Source organism: Lepidochelys kempii, chromosome 5 (assembly GCF_965140285.1).
Source record: "Lepidochelys kempii isolate rLepKem1 chromosome 5, rLepKem1.hap1, whole genome shotgun sequence".
NCBI lineage: Eukaryota > Metazoa > Chordata > Testudines > Cheloniidae > Lepidochelys > Lepidochelys kempii.
Genome location: NC_136384.1, coordinates 108,244,706 through 108,259,913, shown reverse-complemented (window position 1 = coordinate 108,259,913; position 15,208 = coordinate 108,244,706). Strand labels below are relative to the sequence as shown.

Sequence of the window (15,208 nt, the reverse complement as noted above, 5' to 3'; positions counted from 1 at the left end):
GTTTAGTATGATCTAGAGAAAACATTGTTCCCAGGACAACTTCTGCAAAATTAAGTGCAGGAACTTTGGTTAAAGAGTTCACCTTCTTGGCAGATAAACTTGTTTAAATGATTGCAGTCTTTATTACTTTCACCAGGTGCTGTGTTAGTGCCTTGAGATAGAGCTGGATCTTCAGAATGATGCAATATGGGTGACAAATGGTTGTTTACTGAGGCCTGAGTGAGACCTAGAAGAATGTAGCAAATAGGTGTAAATTAAAATTAAGTGGCTCTTGTCTAGAAGTTTGAAATGGCTCCAAAATAACAGATGTCACCATTGCCTCTGGATGCTATTTGCACACTGTGAGAGAGCAGTGTTTTACACTAATGCTTAACTTACATAAGCACAAACATTGGCGAGAGCTTCCACAACATAAAAAGGTGACTTTTCTTATGAACTGACAGAAAGTTTCAGACAATGTGCATGGAGTCAAAAATTTCAATTGTAAGTGACCGTTGATGGAATGTTTCAGAGTAGCAGCCATGTTAGTCTGTATCCGCAAAAAGAAATGGAGTACTTGTGGTACCTTAGAGACTAACAAATTTATTTGAGCATGTCAAGGTTCCTTCCCCACTCTGAACTCTAGGGTACAGATGTGGGGACCTGCATGAAAACCTCATAAGCTTACTTTTACCAGCTTAGGTTAAAACTTCCCCAAGGTACAAACTATTTTACCCTTTGCCCTTGGACTTCCACTGCCACCACCAAATGTTTATCTGGGTTTATTTGTATTAGGAAAGCGTTGTTTGGAAACGTTTTTCCCCCCGAAAATCCTCCCAACCCTTGCACCACACTTCCTGGGGAAGGTTCGGTAAAAATCCTCACCATTTTGCATAGGCGACCACAGACCCAAACCCTTGGATCTTAAGAACAATGAAAAAAGCATTCAGGTCCTACAAGAAGAATTTTAATAGAAGTAAAAAGAATCACCTCTGTAAAATCAGGATGGTAATACCTTACAGGGTAATTAGATTCAAAACATAGAGAATACTTCTAGGCAAAACCTTAAGTTACAAAAAGACACACAGACAGGAATATCCATTCTATTCAGCACAACTTAATTTCTCAGCCATTTAAAGAAATCATAATCTAATGCATATCTAGCTAGGTTACTTACTAAGTTCTAAGACTCCATTCCTGTTCTGTCCCTGGCAAAAGCATCACACAGACAGAGACAGACCCTTTGTTTTTCTCCCTCCCCCCAGCTTTTGAAAGTATCTTGTCTCCTCATTGGTCATTTTGGTCAGGTGCCAGAGATGTTATCCTAGCTTCTTAACCCTTTACAGGTGAAAGGATTTTTCCTCTGGCCAGGAGTGATTTTAAAGGTGTTTACCCTTCCCTTTATATTTATGACAGAGCATTTGGAATGTGACTTCATTTGCAGCACATGACAAAGGAAGCCAAAACTGCCATAGACCAACTAGACACACTTATAGTAAATCTGGCTCTTTGTTGTGTGCATGTACGGCAGGGGAGAGAAGGTGAACGGCACTTCTCCAGGACACGGCAAAGACAGCAGGGCAGCATACACTTCTCACACTTTCTGGAGTGCTGAGAGGAAGGGCTTGGCTAACTCACCACATGCTCATTGGTCTGAAAGCAGCAATTCACATGGACACAAGGGACCCTGCACATGTGGGGTGGAACAACAGGGAATACAGGAAACTCCTATTAGAAGATGCATCACAGAGCACAACGTGCCATACTCTAACCTACAGTGTCCTAGGGATCCTACTTTCAGCAAATTTCTTTGCACTCCACCCACAACGAGGCATATATCAAAAGGCCAGACTTTTTATATAGGTTTGTGTGTGTATTAGTGCCTTTTGGGTTTGATCCTGCACTACTGAAATCAGCTTTCCCAATTTGTTTTGAGGTGTTGCTATTAAGCTATTCATTCTTATAAAGGTACAGTGTTTCAAACTCTAATTGAAGTCAGGGGGAATTGTTGTGCTCAGCAACTCTGAAAATTTCACCAGTCTGTCATCACATAGAGGTTAGATACCATGTTTAAAACCCTGGAGCATACCTAGAGAAATTACCTTCCAAATGATATCTGGTGTGTATCCATATCTTCAACTCATATATTAGTAATATTCTAACAAATCTACAAACAAAAAAAGTCTGTTTCCCTTATAAAACTAATAATAATATCCTAGTGTCATATTTAAAACTAAAGGTATTAAATCAAACAAAGTAAGCATATATATTTCAGTTTTTCCACTTACTGAATTTTCCAGTTGCTGGCTATGTGTTTTTACTATTTGGCCATCTTTAAAAACAATATATATATATATATATATATATATATATATATATATATATATATATATATATATATATATATATATATATATATATATAATTCTCCTACCATTCAGTTCACTGTGGGTTTTATAATTTACTTTGATAGGAGCAGGATAAGCCATGAGAAGCTACTTTTATTTAATTCATTTAAATGTTATTTAATTAATAGTAGTTAACAAAATTTTCAGAACTAAGTGTTTTTGATTCTCTTTAATTTTGAAGTTCCTTGGAACTTTTCATTACTTCTTGAAAAAAGTCAGTGAACTTGGATGCATTTCTTATTTCATTTTAAAGTTTATTTTTCCTCATTATATACACTTTGCTTAAGTAAACGCCTTTGCTGTCTGCCATGGGATTGCCAATTGATTTTGAACATGTAATATATTGGTTTTCTTTCAGGATTGTGCTGAGATCAGCCATCCTCCACAGGAAAATATACATGCTGAAATTCAAATGTATAATCAGTCTTCATGCAACAACCTAGGAAATATGTACTGGTGAAGTAGTGATGGCAAACAGAGAAGAGAAAATGTTCACATGCAACACAAAATAGTTGGTCCCCAATCAAAATTAAAAATTATCCTTTATGTTCCAAAATATTAACAATAGTAATAAATTTGAATCACCTTAAAGGTACAAAGAAAATGGATCATGTCTTACTGTCCTAAAGATATCAGCATCTATAAGAGAATAAGTAAATGGTATTTCCTCATGTGCATGACTAGAGAGAACTACACACCAAATTAAAGAAAATATGGTCAATGACCAAGATATTCTTACCCATTGACTATAATATACTATGAACAAACTGTACTATTAAAAGAATATTTAATAGAGTGAGGGCTTAAGGGTTCATTGACCTTCTGCTCACGCTTTGTACAGAGGTGAATTTCACCCATTGTGGATTTGAAAGAATGAGATAACAGAAAACTAGATATGTGTTTGTTTCCTTGTTTGTTCTGCTATCAAGTCTTATCCTGTATAGGAATTATTGACATGGAAAGTGTAGTGCAGTTAGATGTTGTTTAACTTGTTTCTTTAAAAGGAAACATAAATAACTCATTTTACCAAAATGTCCGTGTAATCTTGCCACTTTTTCAGGGTGTCACAGAAACAAAAAATGAAAGTTCTCATTGAGAAGGACAGACAGGTAAAACAAGCTGTAAATAAATCATTTATCCAAGCTTTCAAATTTTTCACCCAGTCAGTTTCTTTTAAAGAGCAAAATAAAAACCCTGATCTTGCATATCCTTCCAATTAATGTCTGTCATGGCAAAATACAGTACTTAGAGAAAGAAAAGCCTTACTTAAGCACAAAAATGACAGCAATATCAGTTGTCTTTTGGCTGATATTCACACAGGAGAAAGTTCTCCTTAACTTCTATGACTATAGAATTCCCTAAATACAATGAAGCCAATGCAGTTCTGCTGCAAGTGAGGTGAACAGCATTTAAGGCCTAGGGGGTTAGTCCTCAGCTCATGTGCAACAGCTGAGCATCTGGTCTAGTTTTTTTATTCCAAAAGTGATAAAAGAGCAAAAATTGTTTCATTAACCTAAACTGTTTGCTAAAACAGCACTATGGATTGGATTAGCAGAAGGACCTCTGCAAGGCTCTGGGCACAATGTTTTACATGGGCACATAATAGCCACATCTGATCTTCTAAAGAAACACAGCTAGAAACTGTACAACCAAAACATCATGTAGGATCTCAGCAAGTAGCTTAGAGAGGTAAAACATATGGGGGCTGTCCTTTACCAGTCCCAACACTAGAACTTGTTTCTATACTTAGTCTGAAAGAGACACAGGGTACATCTACACCCAAGCTGTACATGTAATTTCCAGATCAGGTAGATACACATGCACTAGCTTTGATTGAGCTAGCACACTAAAAATAGAGTAGCCATAGCAGCATGATGGGCTAGCTTGTCTTGCCACACAGGCCACTGCAGCTAAATTGCTATTTTTAGCACATTAGCTCGAACCAAGATAGTGCATGCATGTCTATCCAAACTGGAAATTATACCTCCAGCTCAAGCATAGACATACCCTAAATCTGTCAACCTTCTATGCATATTGCTAAGAGCATCTATGTCTTCAGGTTTTTACTGCTTTCTTGCCTTTTTTTTTTTCTTCTTCTTCTTCCTGGAAGTGGCTTGAGGGGGAATCACACATATTACAGAGGAAGAGAGAGACACAGAAAATTAATTGACTTGTTCAAGTTCACATAGCTGGTCAGTACCAGAGGAAAGAATAGGAACCAGATCTCCTGACTCCTGTTCTAGCCTCATTGAATAGACGCTGTTGTCCATTATTTGACTATTAAAAAACATTTATGTAAGTCAACCCAGAAGCAAATTCCTTTGGACAATTCTTAGTTTTGTTCTGAGTCATATGCAACATATTAACCATTAAAAAGGATCCAATTGAAAAGTGGTGACCCTTTGGGCCTTATCTCCTAATTCTAATGCAAACAAAACACGCATTGACTTCATTGCATAGCATTAAAGTAAGGCAGAAGCAAAAATGAGACAATTTCAATGGATTTATTATATCATTTACAAAAAAAATTTAAGGTTGTCTTTTCACCATTTCTAACTCCTCAGGCAGGGACATTAAGACTTAGGCCTTGTCTACAAGGACAAGTTTCTGCGCAGTAAAGCAGCTTTCTGCATTGTAACTCCCGAGGTTCACACACTGCCAAGCCACTTAGTGTGCAGAAACTGTACAGTTGCAGCACTGTAAAAAAACCACCCCGATGAGAGTCGTACAGCTTTCTGCACCAGGGGTACAGCGTCGCGGTGCCAGTGTAGACACCCTGGCCAATTACAGCGCTGCAATTGGCCTCTGGGAGGTGTCCCACCCACAATGCCTCTCTGGTCATTGGTTTGAACTCTATTGCCCTGCCCTCAGGTGACCACCGCCATCCTGATCCCGTAAATTCCCTTGGAATTTTGAAAGTCCACCTTCCTGTTTGCTTGGTGAAGCGTGAGTGGTCTCAGTGCATCTTTTCAGGTGTCATGCATGCTCCATGCACCAGGCAATCCCCTGCTTGGAGCAATGCCGAGCTGCTCGACCTCATCAGCATTTGGAGAGAGGAGGCTGTCCAGTCCCAGCTGTGCTCCAGCCATAGGAATAATGATACCTATGGTCAGATTTCATGATGCATGACAGAAAGGGGCCATGACTGGGACACACTGCAGTGCAGGGCCAAAGTGAAGGAGCTGCAGAACACCTACCACAAGGTGCAGGAGGCAAACCGCTGTGCTGGTGCTGCGCCCACGAGCTGTCAGCTCTACAAAGAGCTAGACACAATACTTGGTGGTGACCCCACCTCCACTGCAAAGGCCACTGTGGATACTTCGTGGCTCTCATGCCAGTCGAAAGTGGACAGAGCCAGGAGGAGGAAATCTTGGATGAGGATGGGGAGGGGGACCCAGAGGCAGAGGATGACTTGGAGGTCAGAGATGCATACAGCCAGGATCTCTTTTCTACCCCAGCGGAGGCTAGCCAGTCACAGCTGTCGGATCTCGGTGAAGTGCAAACAGGAGAGGAAGCCCCTGGTAAGTTGCTTTGATTTTGGGAATCGCTGAAGCAAGTTGTTGGGGGCAGGAGTGTTGCAGAAAACAGGCTTGTGTCTGTATGATGCACGTACCACCACATGCCTAGTCTCAGCAGCAGAACAGGGCGTTGATTAACTGCCTCACTTCGCAGGAATCTGCCTGAGATCTCCAGGAAACTCTCATGGAGTTACTGGTCAATTTGCTGTCACAGGTTCTTTGGCAGAGCTACTTTGTTTCTTGCCCCATTAAGGGTAACTTTCCTGTGCCACTCTGCCATCACTGGGGAGTGGGGACCATTGCTGCACACTGGTGAGCCGCATAAAGGCCTGGGTGGAAGACGCAGTCTTGGAGAAGACCCTCCCTTGATTCCCTGATCACCCTCAGCAGCGAGATATCTTCCATGATGAACACAGCCTGTGGAAAATGTGGGGACAGGAATGACCATCAGGTCCCTGCTATAGTGCTGACTCTCCCCAGGAGTCATGTGCCCAGTGTACAACAGAGTCCGGGAACACTGATTTCCCCTGCCCCTGTGGCTACTCACCATTTTGGGGTCTTGTGGCTCATGTGGGCTTGCCTGGGGTCAGCCAGTTAGTGACAGGTATGGGAATAGTGGCTGTGTTTTAAATCACTGAATCAGTGGTCTGTGTGTTGCAAACAATATTCCTTCCATAAAATGTTGCGTTTTGGCTTCACAGAGATGACCTTGGGAGCCCAGCCTCCCTCTTTGTTATCGCCAGCTGAATGGCTGCACAGAATTAGAAAATGGCCACGAAGAACTAAGAAGGACTTTCTGCGTGAGGTGATGGTGCGCTCCACGGCCGAAAAACAGGAATTGAAGGAGTGGCGGGACATCAAGAAGAGATGACCAGAAGGAGAATGCGATGCGCCAGAATGAAGCCATGGAGCGACTCTTAAACGTTATGGAGCACCAAGTGGACCAGGCACTACTAGCATTGCAAACTGAGCAGCTCCGCACTCCCCCTCCCCTGCAGCCACTGTGACAAAACTCTTTCCCTTGTGCCCCCCCCCAAGACACCGCCAACACACGCTTATCAACCTCCTGGCACCAGTCTGTACCCGTTGCATTCCACTCCTGCCTCATCACAGTGCAGCCCTGCGGACTGCCAGTACCCACTGCGCTCGGCTTTCCTCATCCAAAAGTTCTGCAGCCACTGCTCGTCATCCCAGATGTGCATGACAATGTGATCCCATCACTCAGTGCTTGTTTCCTGAGCCCCCAAGTGGCATTCCACTGTAGTCAGCACCTCCATCAATGCCAGAAGCAATCTCGTGTCATAGCTACTAAGCGTGATGAGATCAGTGTTGCACTCCTCTTGCCTTTGAAGGAATAATTTAGTTTATTATTATTATTATTTAGGGTTTTTTTATTATTATTAATAAAATAGTTTAAGGAATAATTCTACTGTCTCTCATGATGTGTTGGTCAGAGAGAGCAGCATGCTGATCAACAGTTCGGGATCCATTCCTGCAAACTGAAGAGGCGGGACGTGCAGTACACAAACCATTGAGAGATGGTGCCAAATGCAGATGGAAGCACAGGATTGCTGGGATGCAAAGCAATGCATCACGGGGCATTGGGACAGGACCCAGGATGTCCCGCGACCCCCTCCGCCTTCCTACAACTCTTAGTGGCAGAAGAAGAAGAGATGCTCTGAGGGATTGCGGCCCAGAGGCCCAGAGTGCACCGTTCCGAATACCGCTGCAAGTGCTGCAAGTGTGAACACACTATTGCACAGGCAGCTGACAGGGTGAACACACAACAGCGGTTTCCCTTCAGCGCTCTCTGAGGGGTGCTGTAACTGCCAGTGCTCTAACTCTGCCAGTGTAAAGATACCCTTATTCTGATTTCACCAACACCAGGTTTACACTGGTATAATCCCAGTGAAGTTATTCCTGATTTACTAGTGTGAGATCAGAATCAGACCTCTTGTCTGCAAAATATGTTTGCAAACTGCCATGTGCAAAATAAATAAATAGTGATGTACTGGTGCTCCTAGGCTGGGAAATCACCACTGTATTTAAATGCATGCTTTACAGTATTTAATATAATTTACCTTATAGTTAAATTTCTTCCACATACAATGTAAGGCCCCAATCCTGTAAAATATTCCATGTGGATAGACTTCTGCATCCTTGCAAAGCCCTACTGAAGTCAACGGGGCTCTACACAGATATTGTTCTGCCTAGGTTCAGGGATTACCTGCATCGAGTCAGTTGGAGTATCAGGGCTTTTTACTCTAAACTTGGCAGGGAACTTGTGTCTTTGTGTCTTTGTAAGATCTATAAAGCAGCTAGTTTACTTTAGCAACTGAAATGTGCTATCATAACTTTTTTATCAAAACTTATCTGAAACTGAGCTAGAAATCTCATCTCAAAGCTTATGTTTAGGAGAGTTCTTGTTCTTATTGGGTCTAGAATATCAGAGAATGGCCTGATTTGCAACACTACATTTTGTTACTTCAAATTTCATTCATGGCCAAATCCAGAAAATGCAGATGTGCGTGAAAATGAAAATAACACCCAAAAGTTAATACATTTCTTTGAATATCAAAGAGGTTCATATTAGGTTCATTTTAAGATTTTGATAAATATTTGGGTCAGTTCTTATTTTATTTGTAACTGCTCCTTTTCTCCCACTTTAGTACCTTTATTTCTGCAGTATCTTTACTGAAATCCATCTTACAGTATCAGCAGTTATGGAAGTCCCTGCTGAGACAGCTGTTGGTGTCAGGATCTATCAAATTCCAGTTCTACCCTGGTATTAGATATGTTTCAAAACATATTGCTGTGTACATCATCCTAGAAATCCCACAGTATTCAAGATCTGAACAGAGTGCCCATCTATAACCCAATGAACCTTTCAGAATTTAAAACAATCTGATGGAATCTCAGCAATACTTACTGAGGGTAGGGGAAGTGGTCTAAAGAATGGATTGGAGAGAGGGTGGGGATGCCTCCTGGCATTCTTGGGGGACAGAATAGTTAAATTAGGGGTCAGGAAAGGAAGGATGGGACTGGGGAAAGAAAAAAGTCTGGCTGAGCTGGGAGGAAGAGGGGAGAAGTATAGAAGGCACGGAAGGGAAAAAGAAAGTTCAGCTGTTTGGATAAGGATCTCACCTTTTCAGGGTTTATCTGAACAAAATCTCTACACCTTTTAAGGATCACCCATCACTTAATATAAAGCATATCTTTCCAGGCAAAACATTTGCCTGGCATGTGTAATCAATTGGGTAAAGTGTGTTCTCACTTTCAGATGTATTATTTTGGGCCACTGGTACCCAAAGCAAAAAAGCAGAAATATTCATTCCTGGAATGGCTGTGGTGTGGGTGATAAGTACTTTTTGAAAGCCAACAGCTTGTTATAGTAATCCATATCCCCTAATCCATGAAGGTTTATTTTAAAGGACTTTGCAAAATTAGTGGGCCAGATTCATCAGTGTGCTCTGGGTCCTTTGCACTGCTCTAGCAATGTAAGGCCTCCATAAACCTTATGTAACTGGCTGTTTAAACTTGATTTATTGTTGCATTGTGCCACTGGAGCACACTGGTGAATCTGGCCCAATATCTTCTTTATCCTGAAAAATAATTGATAAAGGCAATTCTTGCTCCAACCATGATTAATCTCATATTATCTTTGTATGAAAAAATACTGGATTGTGCTTCACTCTCAACACGTAGCTACAGGAATGATGTTTATATATGGGGAAGTAAAGGAAATTCTAGATCTGTTTCTGTTCTTAGTCACAAACACATGACTTGAAAGCTGGAAACTGGAGAAGTAAGAGACAAAAACAGCTGGTTGGAGGAAGTTTGATATAGATAATAGATTCTAGGAATGTTGATTGAGATGCAGTAAATGCTACATAACGACTAAGAGATTTTTAATTTCAGGAAGGTTAGCCTCATCGAAATCTACTGCGGACATTTAAAGTAAATGCTGGGACTATGCCTGGGCAGAGTGGGCTATACTGCTGCACTCCTTTACTGGTGAAATGGCCACTGAGGGGATATCACTGCTGGTGCAATTTAGAGAGCCTTGAGGCTACACTAATTTGTGCTGGAGGCCAAATTGGCGCTCAGCTAGGAGTCAGAAAGATGACACAACACCACTTTTCCTTCCCTCTCCTGTCCATAACATTCTGTGCCAAGTGTAGCTTAGCTAGACCCAAAGATCTGGTTCAATGTATGGAAAAAACATCTGACTATCAAATCAAAATCAATATACCCAATTAATCTACAATCATCCTTGGAGTAGACGTTCGGCAGAAGCAAGCACACAATTGCAATATACCCATTCCCTGTAGATAAGGAGCAGGGAATAGTGGGGGAAACGGTGTGGAGCCTGACTATTATATTGCCTATTACAGTCAGGCTCTGGATGCTTCAATTGTTTCCATCCAAAAGAAGAGAGAGAACTTCATTTTTTTAATTTCAGGGAATCAATTAGACTTGGCTTTCTCAACCATCAAACCAGGATAATGTTTGTTTATTCTCTAAATACACTGTACAAAATCTATATTAATTAAATTAGCGTACTATAAAATAGTAATAATATAATTTGATAATCTAAAATAACTAGTAAATGCTTATCTTTTTTTCTTTACAGCCTTAAGAATATGTAGCACTTTAGCTTGATTTGGAAAAAACAAAGGGAACTTTGTTTTTTTTCTGTAAGTATTTCAGGGCTCTTTTTTCTTAAATATTTAAGACGGCTTTAGAATTCAAACTGCTGTTTCCCCACCCTGCACTCCTGGCCCTCTGTATGAATACTACCATCACTTGCTTTTATGTAGTGATCACTGGCAGCAAGTGAGATGTACTCACTGTAAAAATCAGATGTTTGAATTCTTTCTAGTCATGTGATGGGTAGATTAGGAGATCAGAATTCCTGTAGGTATTAAAATAACTAAGAGCAGGCTGTGACACCAGTCATGAGTTTACCTCATGGAGGAGTTTACATACAGTACAGAAAATAGGAAAAATGTGAAGTATTCTTTTGTCACTGAAAATAAATGCAATAAAGCCACAAATTTATTTTGATGACAAAGCGGCTTGAAATCAAAACATTATTGCATTTCTTATGATAAGATCTCACATTATTTTCATAAGTGAGTTTATTCAACTAAGCAGCAGCTACTAATATAATAACTGGGGAACTGAAAACATTGATTCTGAGCCATCAAACTCCCTGTTGCTACATTAAGCTTACAGGCTGCTTATTATTTGAGACTGCTTTAATTGGCATTTCAATCTATAAAGTGTGCTATTTTGTTTTCCCTAAAGGACACTGATGGTCTGGTTTTCAGAGATGCTGAAGGTAATGGTCTAATAAATATGTATTGCATAGAAAGGCTAGAAAGTAGCCTTTATTTTAAAAAAAAGAGATAAGTCTGAACCAAACTAATGGATGCAAATACTCCCAAACTGGAAAGACTCAGATCTGGATCTCATTTGGAATGGTGCTTCTCTGGTCTGTGTTTACAATGTGGTCTGGAAATAAATATTCTGTTTATAAGATGTCAAACATGTGACTGTTACAATCAGTTTATAAATATACTCATTCTTCACAGAAACAAGAAAAAAAAGATTTTACTTGGTAGTTCCAGTGTACAATTTTTAATGCAACATTATACAAAGAGGCAATACTGATCAATTAAAAATGTTTGGTTTTCAAAGAGCTGCCATTGAATATATATATATTATTCTGCAGAAGCAAAAATTGGGCCAATGTGGTGGATTAGCATCAATACCATGATCTTACTACAGAGGATTTTCTGTACATCAAGACCATGAGTTCAATAGGAAACATTGATCATACTACTTAAGCACATAATCCCTCCCAGAAGCAAAAAGATGGATTTCTTGTTAAGAATACAAGAAGAAAAAATACTTTTAATTTCTGATCCTCAGATGAGGTAAAACAGTATAACTCCATTTAATTCAATGAAGTTATGCAGTTTTACACTAGCTAAGAGTCTGGTCCCAGGAGTCTTATACTTCATTTATACACAGATGTACTGTACTGGGAAGGACTTTAGCATGAGAATTTCATGGCATTTAGAAATAGGCAATTTGTTGACAACTGAATTTCAATGTGATTTAGGCACCTAAGCAGTGATGTCACTCTTAAAAATGGGATTTATGCTTCTAAATCACTTAGGATTAAATTTGTGGAAGATATTTAGGTGCCTAACTCCCACTGAAACCATTTTTTAAAAAAATCTGTCCCTTAGGCACTTTAGAAAATATTACCTCACAGACTTAACTGTCCTTCCTGACTAGGGATGTTTTCCTGAGTGAGGACCCCCATTTCTTCCAGTGACCTGAAAAAAATGTAAAAACAATTAAATTTTTATTTTTCATTTCCCAGCATATTTTGAGCTCAACTCTGTATCTCTAACTTAATGTGTAGCATGTGTAATTCAATGCAGACCATCTGATGATGATGTGTGTTTTGTATGACATTTTTACAAACAATTTCTAAAATGTCCATATTACCTACCAGTGTAGAATCACCCCCTGGCTCCTCATTGTCTGAACTTGTTTAGAGAGAGTTTCATCCTTTTATTGTTCTCAGAAGCCATTTTATAATTTCGGCATGTCTTCATGTCCTGTGCTTGTGAGCCATTTATGTCCCTCTAGGCAATTTTCTGGCACAGAATAATGTAGGTCAGTCACATTCTCACTGAGATGCCAAACAACATATTTATTTTGGCTTCACTGCTGTACAAACAATTTTTTTTAATGAAACAGGTCTCTAATTAAAAAGCAAAGTAAAATGTAAACACGAAAGACCAAACAGGAAGAAAAGATTTTCACTTTCAGTTCAAAACTTTGGTAATGTAATAGCCATATACTGCAGTCCTTACAGAGTACAGTGCCTTATCCACATTGACTTAAGGGAAGTTTTTACCCCAAGCAAGAAATTGAATAAAGCCGTCAGGATTTGGACATATATGATTAACAGTCTGTTCACTGATGGTGGATCAGTAGTAAATGAGGACTTAATTAGCTCTAATGGGAGGAACGGTTATTGAAGATGCATTGTATTTACACTTGCTTCTCACACAAACATCATTTCACCTGCTTCCACGGGGCCTCTTCTGGTACATCTCCACGATAGCTGGAAGTGCACTTCCCATCACAGGTAGACAGATGCGCTAGCTCTGCTCAAGCTAGCACAGTAAAAATAGCAGTGTAGCCATAGCAGCATGGGAAGTGGCTTGGGCTAGCCACCTTAGTACATATCAGACAGGTAGCCCAAGCTGCCACAACTACACGGCTATTTCTAGCTTGCTAGCTTGAGCAGAAATAGCATCTGTTTGTCTTCCTGTCCTGAGAAGCACATTCTCAGTTGCAATTAAGACATACCCTTACACATGTATTACCCTTATACATGTACTGACCTCCCTCCCTGAGGACATCTGTTAGACTATCTCCTCCAGTACATTACCCACTTCATATCTCTATTCAATTCTTAAGATATCTTAGAGAAACCAGAAAAGCTATTATGTCTATGTTGAGCAGCAGCTGTAAACTGGTTTTTGCTTTATTTGTAATAATATAATAATAATAATTAATAAAATACATTAAATATATGGTAGAGCTAGTTGAAGTTTTTATTATTTTTCACATGGAAAATTTAAACAAGAAATTGAAAAACTTTCGTGCAAGGTGCTATTTATAGTTTGTGTGTCTCACCTCCATTTTGCTTTCTGGGACTGGTCTTCCTAGTTGTACTACAGCTCCCATGATGCACCATGGCTTCCCCTATTACTGAGAAACTGAAATGCATCATGGGAGTCAATGGCCATGATGCATCATAGGAGATCATAGAGGAACTTACCTATAAAGAGAATGGGGACATGAGGCACCTTACTACAATTTCCATGAGACATTTTCAAATAGAAATGTTTCAGTTTTTGGTAAAAAATAAATAGATCAGTTTTGGTCAATAAATCAGTTTTCAGCCAAAGAACAAATAATCAATAAACTGAGCATGTGAACATCAAAATATCAAAGTTTTTTGTGGAAGGCAGATATTTTCTGGGAAAAAAAAATTACTCAAAAACTTTATTTTCTGTTGAAAAACAGTTTTGACAGAAAATGTTCCTGCTAGCCCTACTTACATATGACAGGCCATACTGCACCTCTAAGAGCTACTACCTACTGCAGCTCCACCCCATCACACTCCTTAACCAGGGGTTGGTGGAGGGGTCATCAGAGGACAGCCTGCAGCAATCTTCTGCCATTTCTACACTGAGGAAATTTATACTGCAATATAAATAATAAAAACAAAATGGGCTTCATCATATGAAAGCTAAGTTCCCAGACCTTTTCCAACCAGATAGACAGGGACGGGAGAAGTGAAAGTTAAATGGTAGAAGCCATCAGATTTTTTTAACCTACATTTACCACAACTTAAGTGGAAAAAATGTCAGGTACTATATCCGCTGAATAGAAAAGATAGATTGTGCTTTCATCGTACAAGGAATGTTTAAGAAGTGCTTCTTTTCAAATGAAAATATGATGTTATATATTTATATATATATCAAAAATTGCACTGGCTACAGGAGTCCCATATGACTACTTCATTGGGTAGCGATTAGGGGAGGAACTGTGCACTGAAGCCCCACACCCTGCTGCCCCAACACACCCTTTTCCCCACCCAACATGTCTCCTATACTAGGAGGATCCTTCACTTCCATTTCAAAGTGTCTTCACAGCTGGTTTATGCTGCTTGAGTGACTGGAAAAGGGACCAATAATCTGGTCCTTAGTCTCAGATTTCTGTGATATATATTTCAAAAATCTAGTTTCACTATTTATATCTCATATATGGCAATCAGCACTATGCATTTCATTAAAATAAATCACTGAGCTCTTAGGAGAAAAGAAAAATCCATATCATGCACTTCTGATATGATCATAAGGGTTAATCATTGCTGTTAAAATAATAATAACAATAAACTCAGGAAAGAAGTCTTGCAACAGTGTTCTCCCTCCCCGAATAGAATTTGTTATGTGCTGTTCACTCGCTCTCTCTACCCAAACCTAAAGGTTATCTTGAGTCTCAGACTTTGGATTTGATCTATACCAAAAGAGTGAGGTATTTTGCTCTGGAGTTTTGGTTCAATACAATGTAGAGATAGGGGACAGCTACAAAGTTCAAATCTAGATTTCAAATTTTTCCAAAAGTCATAGGTGTATGGATCTGATATAGGATAGATCTCAACATGCAGGCAGTATGGGGAATTATCAATTAGTAAGTGTACTT

The 15,208-nt window shown here is 39.6% G+C and overlaps 1 protein-coding gene across 1 annotated transcript in view; it reads right to left on the bottom strand.

Moving 5' to 3' along the window:
- TYRP1 (tyrosinase related protein 1) overlaps positions 1-12,564 on the bottom strand; it is a 34,636-nt gene extending 22,072 nt beyond the window's left edge. Inside the window, exons 1-2 of the mRNA XM_073346256.2 lie at positions 12,435-12,564; positions 12,185-12,255 (exon numbers count right to left, since the gene is read on the bottom strand). The gene's annotated coding sequence lies outside the window, so the exon portion shown is untranslated. The remainder of the gene's footprint in view (positions 1-12,184; positions 12,256-12,434) is intronic.
- Between the last annotated feature and the right edge of the window lie 2,644 nt (positions 12,565-15,208).